The sequence below is a fragment of the Oryctolagus cuniculus genome, chromosome 7 (assembly GCF_964237555.1).
Source record: "Oryctolagus cuniculus chromosome 7, mOryCun1.1, whole genome shotgun sequence".
Taxonomy (NCBI): Eukaryota; Metazoa; Chordata; class Mammalia; order Lagomorpha; family Leporidae; genus Oryctolagus; species Oryctolagus cuniculus.
Genome location: NC_091438.1, coordinates 114,240,317 through 114,255,300, shown reverse-complemented (window position 1 = coordinate 114,255,300; position 14,984 = coordinate 114,240,317). Strand labels below are relative to the sequence as shown.

The window sequence follows — 14,984 nt, the reverse complement described above, 5'->3', positions numbered from 1 at the left end:
CCGGAGTCTCAGGCTGTGGCTTTACCTGCTACACCACAGCACCGGCCCGGGTCCTGAGGTTTTAGCAGTAGGTCTATACCCCTTGACTTGATCCTTACTTCAAGGCTTGCTTTTTTTCAAGGCCTTTTCTTCTGTAAACATTTCTTGATTTTGTATTTTATTAGCTGGGACAGAGAAACTATTGCCTCTTCTAACTCTGAAAATTTCTAGTTTTGTAGATGGTCTCTGTTCCCATTCCATGGCCAGATCTTTGCTGAGTTCTCTCTCTGTCTCTCTCTCTCTCTCTTTCAGTGATGTTCCAAGTGCATCCAGTCGTCATCAGCACATGTTACTAATTTCTGTTTTATAGTACCTCTCTTTAGTTCATTAAGCTTGTGATCTGCCGACCCAAAGGTGATCCGTTCACCAAATAGATCCCTTTCCTCTCAGCTTCTGATAGCAGTGTTCTTGGTTATTACTCTCTAAATTCATGTTTAGATTTACTGTTATTTTATTTATTATTGCTATTCTATTACCCTTGGGCTGGGTGCCAATTTTTATATCAGTCAGGATGGGCTAGATTTTGCTGCCATAACAAACAATCCCAAACTCTCAGTAGGTTAACAGACTTTGTTTCTTACTCATCCTATTTGTTCATGGTGAGAGAGACTCTACTGAATTTGCTCACTTAGAAACCTAGCCCGGGGGCTGGCCTTGTTGTGGAGCAGGTTCAGCCACCACATGGGACGCCAGCATCCCAACCTGGGCACTGGTTTGGGTCTTGGCTGCTCCACTTCTTACCCAGCTCCCTGTTAATGCGCCTCAGAGAGCAGCAGAGGATGGCCCAGCATTTGGGCTCATGCACCCACGTGGGAGACCCAGATGAAGCTCTTGGCTTCTGCCCAGCCCAGCCCAGCCTGGCTGTTGTGGCCATTTGGGGAGTGAACTAATGGATGGAAGATCTCTCTCTCATCTCTCCTTCCCTCTTTCTCTCTCTCTCATCTCTCTTCCCCCCCTTCTGTAACTCTTTCAAATAAATACATAATTCTTAAAACAATTAGGTTCTGAAGAAGGTTGCATTCTGACAGTCGCTTCCACAATCATCCGAGTCACCTTAGCAGAGGCAAGAAAGCACAGTGAATTGGCATTGGCTTTAAAAGCATCTTCCCAGAAATGACACACATTCTTAAATTCACATATTCTTGGCTAACACTAGTCATGTGACCATGCCTTACTTAAAGGCTATGAAAGGAGCGATCCTGCTGTGTACCTGGTAGTCAGAAAACTGGACATACACACCTCTGTGTAGCCTAGGCCGTGCTGTGGCAGCAATCCACAGAGCCTACTGGATTACATACAGGCTGACTTAACATTGCCTGCCCATCACAAGTTGGCTGTGTCTGTGCTTTGCACACATAAACTTTCCTCCAGGACCGTGGCTAACAGAGCATCCTCTGTCTAAAACTTTGCCGATTGTCATGGCAGAGAGAAAAAAGCATGGCTCTTACAGCTTCTGTTGGGAGCGATTCACATGGCCAAGCCTGATGTCAGTGGGGAGAGGCAGCAAGTGTTTGCAAATAGTAAGGCAGTTTACCACACCCTGCACTCTACATTCCCTCCATTCCTCTGGGTCTCAGCCACGCCAGACATTTTCCATTCCTTCAACAGTTTCTTGTCTTTTGGTTTACTTTTCTTAATCAAAATGCCACCTGGCAAACTCCTACTCACCCTTCAAGACCCAACTCAAATAATTACTGCCTCTGAAGCTTTCCCTCATCCCATCTCCCGTCTCACCCTCAAACAGTTATTATCTTCTTTGATTCTCATCACACTGGGTCCATACCCGAAGTAGAGGTTATTTAGCATGTGATTTTGTAAGTGTCTTCTTGAACCCCTGACTCCAAATTCAGGAACTGTGTCTAACTGTTTCTTTTAACATCAGTGATCAATATAGTAGTCTAGCACAAGGAAGGATAGAAGATGCTCAATAAATTCTTGTTGATGGATTTCTAAAAAATAAATAAATAGCCTTTTCCTGGGGTGGGTGTTGTGGCATTAAGCTGCTGTTTGGGATGCCTGCATCCATGTCAGAGTGTTGGTTCAAGTCCCAGCTACTGTGCGCTTCCAATGCAGCTTTCTGCTAATGCACCTTGGGAGGATGATGGCCCGACTACTTGGGTTCCTACCACCCATGTAGGAGACCTAGCTGAAATTCATGGCCCCTGGCTTCAGCTTTGTCCAGCCCTGGTTGTTGGTAGGCATTTGGGGAGAGAACCAGTGGATAGAAGAGCTCTCTCTATCTCTGCCTTCCAAATAAATGAATAAATCTTCAAAAATAAATAAATAGCTTTTTCTACAGTGGAGTTAAAGGTGTGTTTTAATGGTCAAGTAGCAATAGTCCCTTGTTTTAATACATCACAGTTGAAACTCACCATAGTTCCCTGTTGAAGTACCTTAGGAGCATCCTAATTGCCTGAAATACCCACTACTGCTCCCCCAACTCACTCCTCTCCAGCCACACTGGCTGTGGCTATCGCAGTCAGGAGAGCCCAAGTTATGCTATAGTAAAAAACAATCCCCAAACTCCTGTAACTTAAGACAAAAGAGCTTTAATTCTTGCTCCTCCTCCTTCTCCCTCTCCATGTCTAGCTAGGCTTGGTAGGTGCTCTGATCCTGTGAACTTCCTGTGGGATCCAGGCTGATGGAGTACCCACTTTAAGGAACATTCTCTCCCAGTAGAAGGAAAGAGAGCTTTGAAGAGTCTTATCTCCATTATTAAGTGTCACATGTCAGGCCAGCATTGTGGCACAGTGGGTTAAGGCACTTCCTGTATTGCTGGCATACCATGTTTGAGTTTGAGTCTTGGCTGTTCCACTTCTGATCCAGCTCCCTACTAATGTGCCTGGGAAAGCAGCAGAAGATGCCTCAAATACTTGGGCCTTTGCCACCTTTGTGGGAGACCTATGGAGTTTCAGGCTTCTGGCTTTAGCCTGGCCCAGTTCTGGCTGTTGCAGCCATTTGGGGAGTGAACCAACAGATGGAAGATCTTTTTCTCCCTCTGTCCCTCTCTCTGTTGCTCTGCCTTTCATATAAAATAAATATAGATTTTTTTAAACGTCACTTGTTACTTCTCGCAATCCATTGGGTAAAACTGGTCTCGTAGCCCCACCTAGCCTCCAGGGATTCAGGAAGTGCAAGCCTGTTTGCCTGGAAGGCAGCGAGCTGGAAGTATTTGGTGACCTGCTCCAGTGACTCCCACACTGGCCTCCACTAATTCCTCAAACAAGACAAGCTGTTTGTTGCCTAAGAACCTCCACCCCTTCTTCCCTTGGTCCCTTGTGTCCCTTGTGTCCATTGCCTTGTGCCTTGGCCAGTTTCTGTCTGCCTTTGGCTGTTAGCGTCAATGATCTTCCAAGAGGCTCTCTGTGATTTCATTATGGTGTAAGTTCTCCTCTGAGACTCTCTCCTAAATCTCTATGATTTTTTTATTTGTAGTTATTGAGATTTGAAGAGTAACAATTTTTTTTAACGAAAAACTTTTTTAGGCTTATTTATTTGAGAGGGATGGGGTGAATAGGCGAGCTCCCCTCTGCTGGTTCCTTCCCCAAATGCCCTTAATGGTCAGGGCTGAGTCAGGCTGAAGCCAGGAACCAGGGACTCCATCCAGGTCTTTCCTGTGGGTGGCAGGAATCCAGTCACTTGAGCCATCACCACTGCCTCCCAGGGTCAGCATTGGCAGGAAGTTCGAATCAGGAACTGGAACCTGCTGTTGTGTACCCAGGCACTCGACATGGGACATGGGCATTGTGACAGCCAGGCTAAATGCTCATTCTGTAACACTTCTTTCTCTCCTTTTTGAGTTCAGAGCCAGCTGAAAGTTTGGAAGTAGATGAACGAGGGATCAAAATGTCACCTTGCCAGCCTGGATTGGAGGGCATGGCCCCTGATTTAAATTTACCTACTGTAGGTCTCTGGCACACATGGGAGTTGCAGGCTTGTTCCCAAGGGACAGTGGGTACATACAGTCCTTTGGACAAATCGACTTTGGAAAGAGAGTAAATTGGCCTCCTGGTGCTTACTACAGGCTGTATTCTTGCACTGACTGTAAAGAAAGAGGCAGAGAAGACCCTCCCTATGTACACCTCAGCTCAGGCCTCGTATATGGGCTGTATTGTGAATGGGGGGGATAAGGAGAAAAAAAAAGAAAAAAGAGAATAAATTGCCAAGATTGGCGCCCACTCCTCTTTGCAAGGGGTAAATGAGAGATGGAGAGAGAGGACAAAATAGTTTAAGAAATATCGGCTCATGGAAAAACTGAGGCCAGGGACATGGCCATTCCAATAGAATTTATTTCAATTTATTATTCTATATTCCTTGTGTAATTGTGTATTATTTTATTTTAAAGTTCTGTTTTCCCCACCAAAAGTTAAGCATCAAGAGAGTAGGAAAAAAATAAGTCTTTGGTTCTCCCCTGTATGCACAGCACCTTGCGATGGTACATGGGAGCTCCTGGCGGAGTCCTCCTGGACCCACTGGGTTCTGTCAGAGCAGAATGTCTGACAGTTGCATACAACTTCACCCTTATGCTGAAGCCTCTTTTGCACTCAGAACGTCCACAAAACTTACAGGATCCTAAAGCAGCCGGGGTCCTTAGGAGTCATCTATGTCAGGCCCCCCTCCCAGTATGGGAACCTGCTTGGCAGCATCTTCGCTATGTAAATGCTGACAGTCATGGTGTCTGGAGCACTGCTGGTTGAACATTGTGAACTGCTGCTTGAATATTGTGGTCATGAAACTTGGAAAGCAGTTTTCACCAACCACAGGGATCTGAGGGAAGGATACCCAGATAGGGAGAGTCCTGAAATTGTTTCATGGAGAAGAGCAGAATAAACTGGATTATTTATCTCTAGTGGTGTGGATTGGGGAGGGTGGGGGAAGACCATAAGAGTATGAATAGGAGCCTCCAAATAGTTGTGCAACTGTCACATGGGAGAGTTGACTTATTTTGTAAGTTTTGAGGTCAGAGCTGGGGTAATGGTTAAAAATGAGAGAAGAAGATGCTATATTTAAGGAAGTGCTTTGTGAAGTTAGAGTTATTTATCAATAAGACAGTTGGCTTAAAAGTATAACTGAAGTTCCTGCACTCAACGTGTATTTAATGTTTACTAGGTGCAGAACACTCTGCTACGTTTGTTTATAATGATTCCCAGTGAGCTCATACTTACAGCAAACATCAGTTTATTTTCAGATTTCATAAAAACCATATGAAGTACTCATTAAGAATTTGTGCCGAGTGGTTACCAACATGAGTGGTTTCCCTATTCTGACACATTTTTACTCTAAAAATTTGTAAACCTTGGGTGATCTTTTCTCATATCTAACACTAATTAGGTGGTTATTCTTCTAACTTTAGTATCCATAGGTAAAATGGCCTACACTTGGGATCACTCAAGAAAACGCGGTACTGCATTCCCATTGGAGGCAGAACTACGAAGTGTTCACCAAACCCCTTTCCTTTCCTCCTGTGTGTAGAACTAGAGTACGTATTGTGACTCCTTTGTGAATAGGTGTGACTGGGTTTTAGCCACACAGAGGGGGTGAATGTAGTGTCTGTCATTTACAGGCCTGGCTCAGAAAGCCACCTCTCCCCATCACCTGGTAAAATGAAAGGGACTCCAAGGACATGGAGAAGGGCAGGGCTATAGAAAGAAGATATCTGGGTTTTATTCTTTTTAAGATTTATGTATTGTGGCTGATGCTGTGGCATAGTGGGTAAAGCTACTTCCTGTAGCACCGGCATCCCATATGGGCGCTGGTTAGAGTCCCGGCTGCTCCACTTTTGGTCCAGCTTCCTACTGGTGCCCCTGGGAAAGCAGAGAAAAGTGGCCCAAGTCCTGGGGCCCCTGCACCCTCATGGGAGACCTAGATGAAACTCTTGGCTCCTGGCTTTGGCCTGGCCCAGCCCTGGCTATTGTGGCTATTTAGGGAGTGAACCAGTGGATGGAAGATTCTCTCTCTCTCCCTCTCTCTCTGCCTCTCCTTCTCTGTAACTCAGACTTTCAAATAAATACATCAAATCTTAAAAATATATATTTATGTATTTATTTGACAGGCAGAATTATATATAGAGAGAGAATAAGAGACAGAATCAGAGAGAGGAGAGAGAGAGAGAGAAAGAGAGAAGAGATCTTACATCCACTAATTCACTTCTCAAATAATGTGCACCTATGCTGGAGCTGGGCTAGGCCAAAGCCAGAATTCTGGAAATCCATACAGCTCTCCCATGTGGGTGTGAGGGACCATTGAGTTGGGCCATCGTCTGCTGCTTTCCCAGGTGCATTAGCTGAGAACTGGATCGGAAGTGGAGCAGCTGGGACTTGAACCTGAGCTTACATGGGCTGCCAGTATCACAATTGGTAGTTCAATCTATTGCACCACTGTCACTCCCCCACTTGCGGAGAAACGACACCGGTCCTTCCCGGATTTGCTGCCGCTCCCCTGCCTCCACGGAGGGGCGGCACCCCTGCCGTTTCCCCGCTTTTGCGGAGGAGCGGCACTGGCGAGCTCTCGGATTGACCGGCTCTCTCAGGGGGCCCCCACATGTTGTCGCTCTCTCCCTTTTATAGTCCTCTCCCACCAATCCGTGCTCTGCTGCCCACGTGCTGAGCATGCCACTCTTTTCCAAACAGGGGTTGGGTCAGGAATCAGCTAATTAACGAAGCAGCTGTGTAAGATTTGTTTACTCCCTCTCAGCGCCATATGATGGGAGATCAGATGCATAGTCTTAATAGTCTTAGTGGTCTAGTCTAGTCTTGGTAGTCTCAGTACTTATTTTGCCATGTTGCGGGAGACAGGCCCTGCTCCCCACACACCACAACCCCAACCCCAGTGTCTGAGTTTCTGAATAACCAAGGAGAAGGTTGCCACCAACCAGAAATATTCTCACTGGACTTGGACTGGATGAGAAATTACTATATTGAGCTACTGAGATTTGGGTGCATATTCTTATTTGTTCTAGATGCTAGTGTCTTCTTGCTCGAATTGGTGCTGCCAGATACCCTCAGTGAAGAAATACATACAGAACTGAGTGAGGGATTTTGTCCTATCCTTTCTAGTTGGAAGAGAGTGGAGGAGGCAGAAGAAAGGAACGTGGCACTTAATTTCCAATGGAGGCTTCCCTTTATTGGTGGTTTCTTTGCATGTAACTTCTCAACTACATGAGGCACGGATGTCTTACATCTTCTTCCATATTTAGTCTTCCAGTGTTTTTCTGTTGAGAAATGCGAGGTACTTTGGGAATATCAGAAGCAGTAGAGGAATATGGGTAAGCCTTTTATTCACTTATTCAATAACTTCTGAGCATTTATTATGGGTCAGTCAAATGTTCATCATTTTTTAAAAATATTTATTTTGTTTATTTGAAAGACAAAGTTACAGAGAGAGGTCGAGACAGCAATGGCTGGAGCTGCACCGATCCGAAGCTAGGAGCCAGGAGTTTCTTCCAGGTCTCCCATGCAGGTGCAGGGGCCCAAGCACTTGGGCCATCTTCTACTGCTATCCCAGGCCACAACAGAGAGCTGGATCAGAAGAGGAGCAGCCGGAACTTGTACTGGCGCCCATATGGGATGCCGGCACTTCAGGCCAGGGCTTTAACCCACTGTGCCACAGCGCAGGCCCCAAATCATTGGTGATCAAAAGCTACAGTGCCAGCCCACAGGTTGGGATACAGCAAGGAAATAGATAGTAAAAGGAAATACCAATCCAGAATGATAACGCTATGAGAAAGAAGGGAAAGGATGCTCTGGGTGCACGTGGAAGGGCGTCTGACATGGGTAGAGGTCAGAGGATTGTCCTCCAAGAAGGTGACATACTCCTCCAGGATGAGTAGAGGCAGCTGGAAGAGGAGATGGGTGGAGAGAGAAACAGCATTCTAGGGAGAGAGAGTGCAGGTAAAAGGCCTGGATGTTGCTGAATATGGGGTCTGTCTGGAAGGACAGAAAGGTAACCCAGAGGGAGGAGGGGGAAGAGGAGCCTGAACAGAGGGCTTTGTAATGCACATGGGCATGCACTTGAATGCAAGCAGGAGAACTGGCACTATGCAGAGGGCACTTCACAGAGTCCATGGGAAAATGGAACTGGAAGAGAAGTTTAGTTTGATGGGGGCCAGCACTGTGGTGTAGTGAGTAAAGCCTCCGCCTGCCTGCAGCACTGGCATTCCATATGCAAGCCGGTTCAAGTTCTGGCTGCTCCATTTCCTATCCAGCTTCATGCTAAAGCAGCAGAAGATGGCCCAAGTGCTTGGGCCCCTGCACCCACATGGGAGACCTGGATGAAGTTCCTAGTTTCTGGCCTGAGCCTGGCTTAGCCCTGACAGTTGTGGCCATTTTGAGGGTGAACTAGTGGATGGGAGATCTCTCTCTCTCTCTCTCTCTCTCTCTCTGCCTCTGCCTCTCCCTTTCTGTGGCTCTGACTTTCAAGTGAATAAATAAATATTTCTAAAAAATCAGTCTTTAAAAAAACTGCCTAAAATGTTTATTTCGATGTAAAAATATTGGGAATTCATGTATATGATGAGTGTTCAAAAACTCATGGAAAATGTGTGTTACAGAAAAACTATGCATGTATTTCAAAAATTTTGGCACCAAAATAAGCCTATACTTTGATTCCACTTTTCTATGACCTTTCTGAAGTGCCCTTGTGCAAGTGTTGCATGTACTAAGAATACATTTTTACCTAGGAGGAAATATGGCTGATTAACCACCAAGATGTCAACAGTGGTGATGTTTGGGTAATTTCCATTTTCTTCCTTATGCTTCCCTGTTCATTTTAAAGCTTTCTACAGTAAACATGTATTACACTTGTAATTTTTTTTTAAAAAGATTTACTTATTTGAAGGCAGAGTTATAGAGAGAGAGGAAGAGACAGAGAGAGCTTTTCCATCTGCTGGTTCACTCTCCAAATGGCCACAATGGCCAGAGCTGGGCTAGTCTGAAGCCGGGAGCTTCTTCTGGGGCTCCTATACTCGGGTCATCTTTTGCTGCTTTCTCAAGTGCATTAGCAGGGAGCTGGATCAGAACTGGAGCAGCCAGGACTCAAACCGGTGCCCAATGGGATGTAGGCGTCACAAGTGGTAGATTTACGCCCTACGCCACAGCACCAGCTCCATACACTTATAATTTTTAAACACCAAAATAATGTTTTCTTATTAATTGTGGCTGCACCCGCCATCCTCATCAGATTCTCACAGCAACCTTCAGAGCAAACTAAGGTCCAGTGTTGATTCCCAGTGAAGCTGGGATGAGACTTTGTAAGACTTCGATTCAGTCTACTTTCTTCTCCGTTACACCTGCCTCCTCTGCAGTTTCCTGAGCAGTGACGAAGGCTTTTCTTGGAACTGCTGATTCGAATGCAGTGTTGCATGTGTGTGTGTATGCTGTAGTTTGCAACCTGGAGAAACTGGGTCGCAGTTTTCATGATGCTACTCACACACAAAGAATGGTCCTCAGCCTCCTGGGCTACATAGACTTTTCTGAGACACTGGCCTTTGCTTAGCAATTTAGCAGTTGGGGAGGAGCTACTGATAATTTTCTAAAATGAAGTTGGGGAATTGATCGCTCTTGATCATTCTGCCAGTTCACTTCCTTCCTGACTAGTGTACTGGTGCTTGGCCAAACCAGGGATGATGAATATTTGCAACAGACACCTGAGCACTTGGAAGTCTGGAAACACTGCATTAGCCTTCTCTAAACCATGCTGTGGAAAGAAGCAACTCTCCTAGTCTCAGAGCCTTAACAGGAGTTCATTTCCTGTGCATGTTGCATTTCCATCTCAATTCATGCCTCACCTCCTCACTCCCAGATCCAGGCTGAGGGAGCAGCCCCTTGTCTGAGATAGTGCTGATGTGTCACGGAGATGAGAGAGAGGTGACATCTAGGGTGGCTGTTAAGACTTTGTCCACAGATCCCTTCTACTCACCTTTCATTGGCCAAAGTGGGCCTCAAAGACAGGCCTGAGACAGGAGAAGAAGAAAGTTTGAAGAGAGGGGTATCCTGGATTGTGACAAACACCTTTAACTCTCTGCGTGTCAGTTTCTTTATATAAAAAGTGCAAATAGATAACATACACAATACATATTCAAATCATGAAGGTCACATAGGTTTTTTTTAAAAGATGAGTTAGATGCCCTTAAAAGGCTGAGTTTACCTGGAGGAATGCCCAAGATAAAGTAAAGCAAGTTACAGAATAATGTATATGGCATGGTCTCATTTTTGCATGAATCTAAAAGTCTATATCTGAGTGTGTTTGTTTGCATCAGTCCATTAGAGAAACAGATAATGTTTACAGAGTGTTTATTCCATATGCCCAGCATGGTGCTAAATGTTTTTTAGATGCATTTGCTCGTTTAATCCTTGGATAAACTGAAGGAAGGAGTAGAAAGTTATACACCAAATGGTTATTGTTAGTTACCTTAGTTGGGGATAGGATTAGAAAGAAGGGTTTATTATTCACTTTTAAAAATAAGATGATTTCTGTGAATTTTTGCTGGTTCACAATAGGAGAAATAATCAGCTCTTGTTATGAAACAAACCACCACAAAAGCTGGGTGCTGTGCAATGGTAAGCACTTTATTTTCTGCTTATTGGCCTTCGGATCAGTGGGTGGTTTGGCCTTCTTCCTAAGGCCCCAGTTAGTTCCCTCTCCTCTCCATTGCTCCTGCCACCCCTGTAACTTTCCAAGTAGTAGTGGTGGCTTTTCCCAGAACTGCTGGCATTAGTGCAGTGTTGCATGTGTTTGCAACCCTGAGAAATAGGGCTGAGGGTCAGACTCAGGTCTGTGTTATGTGACTTATTCTAGAACCCACCCTGGAGAAGCAGAATCTGCCAGGAACATCTTCCTCTCAGGACAAGGCTGAAGAGCACATGAGGATTTTTAAGGCCTAGACTTGGAACTGGAATGTTGTCATTTCTCCCCACACTATTGGCTGAAGCAAGTCCATGGCCAAATTCAATATCAGGGGAGCTTGGACGTTATGGAGGTTGCAGAAGGAGAGAGAAAATATTTGCTAAATACTAATCTACCACAACAAGCATGAATTACTCTCTCAGTTAAAAAAAACAGAAACAAATAGTGAGGAAAAGAAATACTTACCAAGAATATATTCCGAAGTCACACTCGTTAAAAATACAAACTCCAAATCTACAGTTATAATGAGCACATGATAGTAACGTGGACATTTAATTAACCAGAGTGGCCATGTCTCATAGGGCTGGTCAGAGTTACACCAGCCTAGTTTGTGCTGCTTGTGGTGTGATATTATGAGTATAATCCAGACACTGTTGAATGAATCTTTGTATACTTACTACTACTTGTGTGGCCATCTGCACTTCAAGGAGGTAAAATCATAAAATTCAGACTTTTGGGCCCAAAAGCATTCTGATGCCCATGTTAGGCTGTTCCCCCCCACTTACAGGGCCAGCTGTTTTTGCCGTTTGGCATTCTCCTTTGGGTGAATCTGGAGAATGGTGATGGAAGTCATTCACTGAAGCAACAAGGACACTGAATACCCAGCTGTGACCTACCTGAACGACACCGGAAGTTGGTGACTGAAGACCGGGGTGGGGGGGTGGGAGTGGGACATGACACAGATGTAACTGCCTTTTCCTACCTTTCTCTGCACAACACAAGCCTCAAACATGTGGATCCTTTGGGAATATTCACTAGGCTCTGAAAATTTCCAGTATTCTCTTCAAAAATATGTATAAAGTCTTATTCTACTACTTCTAATTCAGACACTACCTAGGAGTCCTGTGGAGAGACACACCAAGTGACACAGAAAGTTGAAATAAAGGTAACATGTTAAGTTCTGAAAACGCTGGCCAGGGGATCACGCCTGATATAATTTTCTTTCTCATCTAAGGAATTTAGAGTATACCTGTCAATCTAGCTTATGGGAATCTCTCTCTCTCTTTTCTTTTTTTATTTTATTTTATTTTTATTTTTTTGACAGGCAGAGTGGACAGTGAGAGAGAGAGACAGAGAGAAAGGTTCACCCTCCAATGGCCGCTGCGGCTGGCGCGCTGCGGCCGGCGCACAACACTGATCCGATAGCAGGAGCCAGGTACTTATCCTGGTCTCCCATGGGGTGCAGGGCCCAAGCACTTGGGCCATCCTCCACTGCACTCCCTGGCCACAGCAGAGAGCTGGCCTGGAAGAGGGGCAACTGGGACAGAATCTGGTGCCCCAATCGGGACTAGAACCCAGTGTGCCAGCGCCGCAAGGCGGAGGATTAGCCTAGTGAGCCACGGCGCCAGCCTCTCTCTCTTTTCACACACACACACACACACATACACACTCACAAACATACAAATATTTTATTAAGGAACTTTTTGTTAAGATTAAGAGGCTTGTTTCTCAGGTTTCAGTCATTTACCCACTACTTTTTCCGTTTTTCTGTATCCACTGAGATGTGGAAAATCAAGTTATTTATTTCTTTTTAATTTTTTCACTTTTTAAAAATTCAGATATGTTGATAGATTTTAAATAGATAGTATTGTTTTGGATACTATAATAAATGTCTAACAAGTGTAACTGCCATAAACATTTAGACAACTGTAAATAGAAATATAAAACTATTAACATAAATAGATTTGTCTGTGTTAGAATGAGAATATTCTCTTATTCTGCAAGTGGTAGGGAGTCTCCACTGAAACCGTAGAAAAATATGAGCTCTAGAACCTGGAAGGCTTGAATCAAATCTCAACTCATTCCTTTCCCAGTAGTGTAGTCATCAGCAATTTCCTTGAATAAATGAGTACTAATTTCTCATCTATAAAATGGAATAAAAAAATTGAACCCACACCAATGATGTGTGTGTGTGTGTGTGTGTGTGTGTTCAAAAAGCATCTAGCGTCATTCCTGGCTCATAGCAGGAGCTCCAAAAATTTAATTACTTTTTTACTTTCCTCAATCTTTCTTTTTTCAAAATGACACTTGTGAACTGTATTAGTAGAAAGATAAATGATGTAGGGACAGTATTAATTTTTCTCAGAATAACTTGCTGATTGATTGCCTACCGTGTGCTTGGAACTGTGCTAAGTGCTCTAGGTAAAATGAAGGCTGAGTAAATGGACTTGGAGTTGAAGACTCTGTTTCATGTTCTGGTTCGTCTCCTTTGGGTAAGGCATTTAACACCTCTGAACCTCAGTTCTCTCATCTGAAAAGTGGATGTGCTACTTTTGATTGATGCTTCAAAGAACTTGTGTCAGGAATGCCGTACCAGCTTATGGGAAAGCCTTCAGTGACCTGCTACAGACATTTCTCTTAGAACACCATATGATGCACTTGTGTTACGTGGAATTGGGCATCACAAATAACAGGGCTTTTGCAAGAATAAGATTGAGGGAGACCATGAAAACACATACAATACTGTGACCCCAATGCTAAGACCAAACGCTGATCAAACTCTAAATATACTAATAAAAATAACAGAGGAAAAAAATCTCTGTGAAGTTTTGAACAAGTAAATAAACACACACACACACATAAATGCTACGGCAGATGTGAGGTCTAGGACTTTACCCTGAAACTAGTGGAGGTGGGTGGAAGGCTGTTTCAGGGAGGCAGGGGTGAATGTGCCAAGACAAGGAGCTCCGTGGCGTGGGGTCTCCCAAGAAAGCAGGCGTAGGTGAACAGCCCAGCAGGATGAGAGGGGTGGGAGGCTATGCTGAGCGGTACCTCCAGTGCGCTGTTCCTCCAGGGCAGCTGCATTTAGTTATGTTCCCATGCTTTCTCCTTGCAGGAGCAAAGCTTTCACGTTCTGGGCAGAGCTCGGCCACTTGCTTTGCTGCTGCTGCTGCTCCTCTGTTACCAGTCTGACCTTGTCTTACAGTAACAGGTGGCACATTAGCATGGGTTATAGCAGGGTGGTGCACACGTGCACATGTGGGGCTGCAGCTCTCAGCCAAGGCCCAGGCATCAGGAGCAGAGTAAGCAATGAGTCCCAGAGGTAGGACCCAGTAAGAGACACAAGTCTCTCCCTCTGTGCCGTCTTCTCTGTCTTCTGAGCCTGACCAGACTGCTGCCCCTTCCCCCCTTGGATTCAAGGTTGCTCTTCCTTCCTAGTCTGTGAGCTCCTTGACAAGGCTCTGTTCTATGCCTCTGTGTGCTCCAGGGCCCCAGACTAAAAGGGTCACATTGCAGTAAAACTTGCCGTTCACAGGCAGGGAAGATCCCTGGGCCCATGAAGGGGTTCCAGGGCTTATTTGAGGATATCAGAACTGTGGCTCACCAGAGGATGAGGGTGGAGGCACTCCTTTGGGACAGGACAGTGTCTCATTCAGCTCTGTCTGCTGTATCTCTGTGGCTCCCAGGTAAGGCAGGCACTGCCCAGTGAGTCCCACCCTCACTTCACCCAGGAGAGTGCCACAATGGGCAAGGCTAGGAGCTCATCCCTCCCCTCCTCCTCAGTCCCCTGCCCTTCCAGCAAATATTTGTTGAGTCCTCAGTTCATGCCAGGAACAAGACAAGTTTCCAGGAACAAGATGCCCTCCTGGCACATTAGCCTTGCCGATAGCTACAGTGCTTAACCTCTGGAGCCAGATAGCTTGGGGTCTAATACTTGGCTTTGTCCTTTATCCAAGATATGAGCATGGGTCTCAGTTTTCTCATCTGTAAAACAAGGCTCATAATAAACCCTATTTCAGAGGGTTGTGGTGAATGCTAAATAATTGATATGGAAGATACAATGGTACCTGACATAGTAAATGCCCAATGCCCAATAAATATTAACTGTTATAGCTGAGCTCTAGTATTATAGTTGCCATATAGAGATCATAAATCAACAAGTCCATGGAAGGTCACAATAATCAACAAGTGGCATAGCTAGTTGAACTAGCAGAATATGCACCTATGTATCTATCACCTGCATCTATGAGTCTAGAAGGTCTCTAGGTGTTTTTCTGGTTTTGAAGCACAGTTGGTCCTTCCTAAGGAGCTAGGTCAGAATG

General features: G+C 45.0%; 1 non-coding gene across 1 annotated transcript; it reads left to right on the top strand.

Moving 5' to 3' along the window:
- The first annotated feature begins 4,041 nt into the window (after nucleotides 1-4,041).
- On the top strand, nucleotides 4,042-4,171 carry LOC127493858 (small nucleolar RNA SNORA51). Its single transcript, XR_007924396.1, has one exon. It is a non-coding gene; the product is annotated as a small nucleolar RNA SNORA51 (small nucleolar RNA).
- The last annotated feature ends 10,813 nt before the right edge of the window (nucleotides 4,172-14,984 follow it).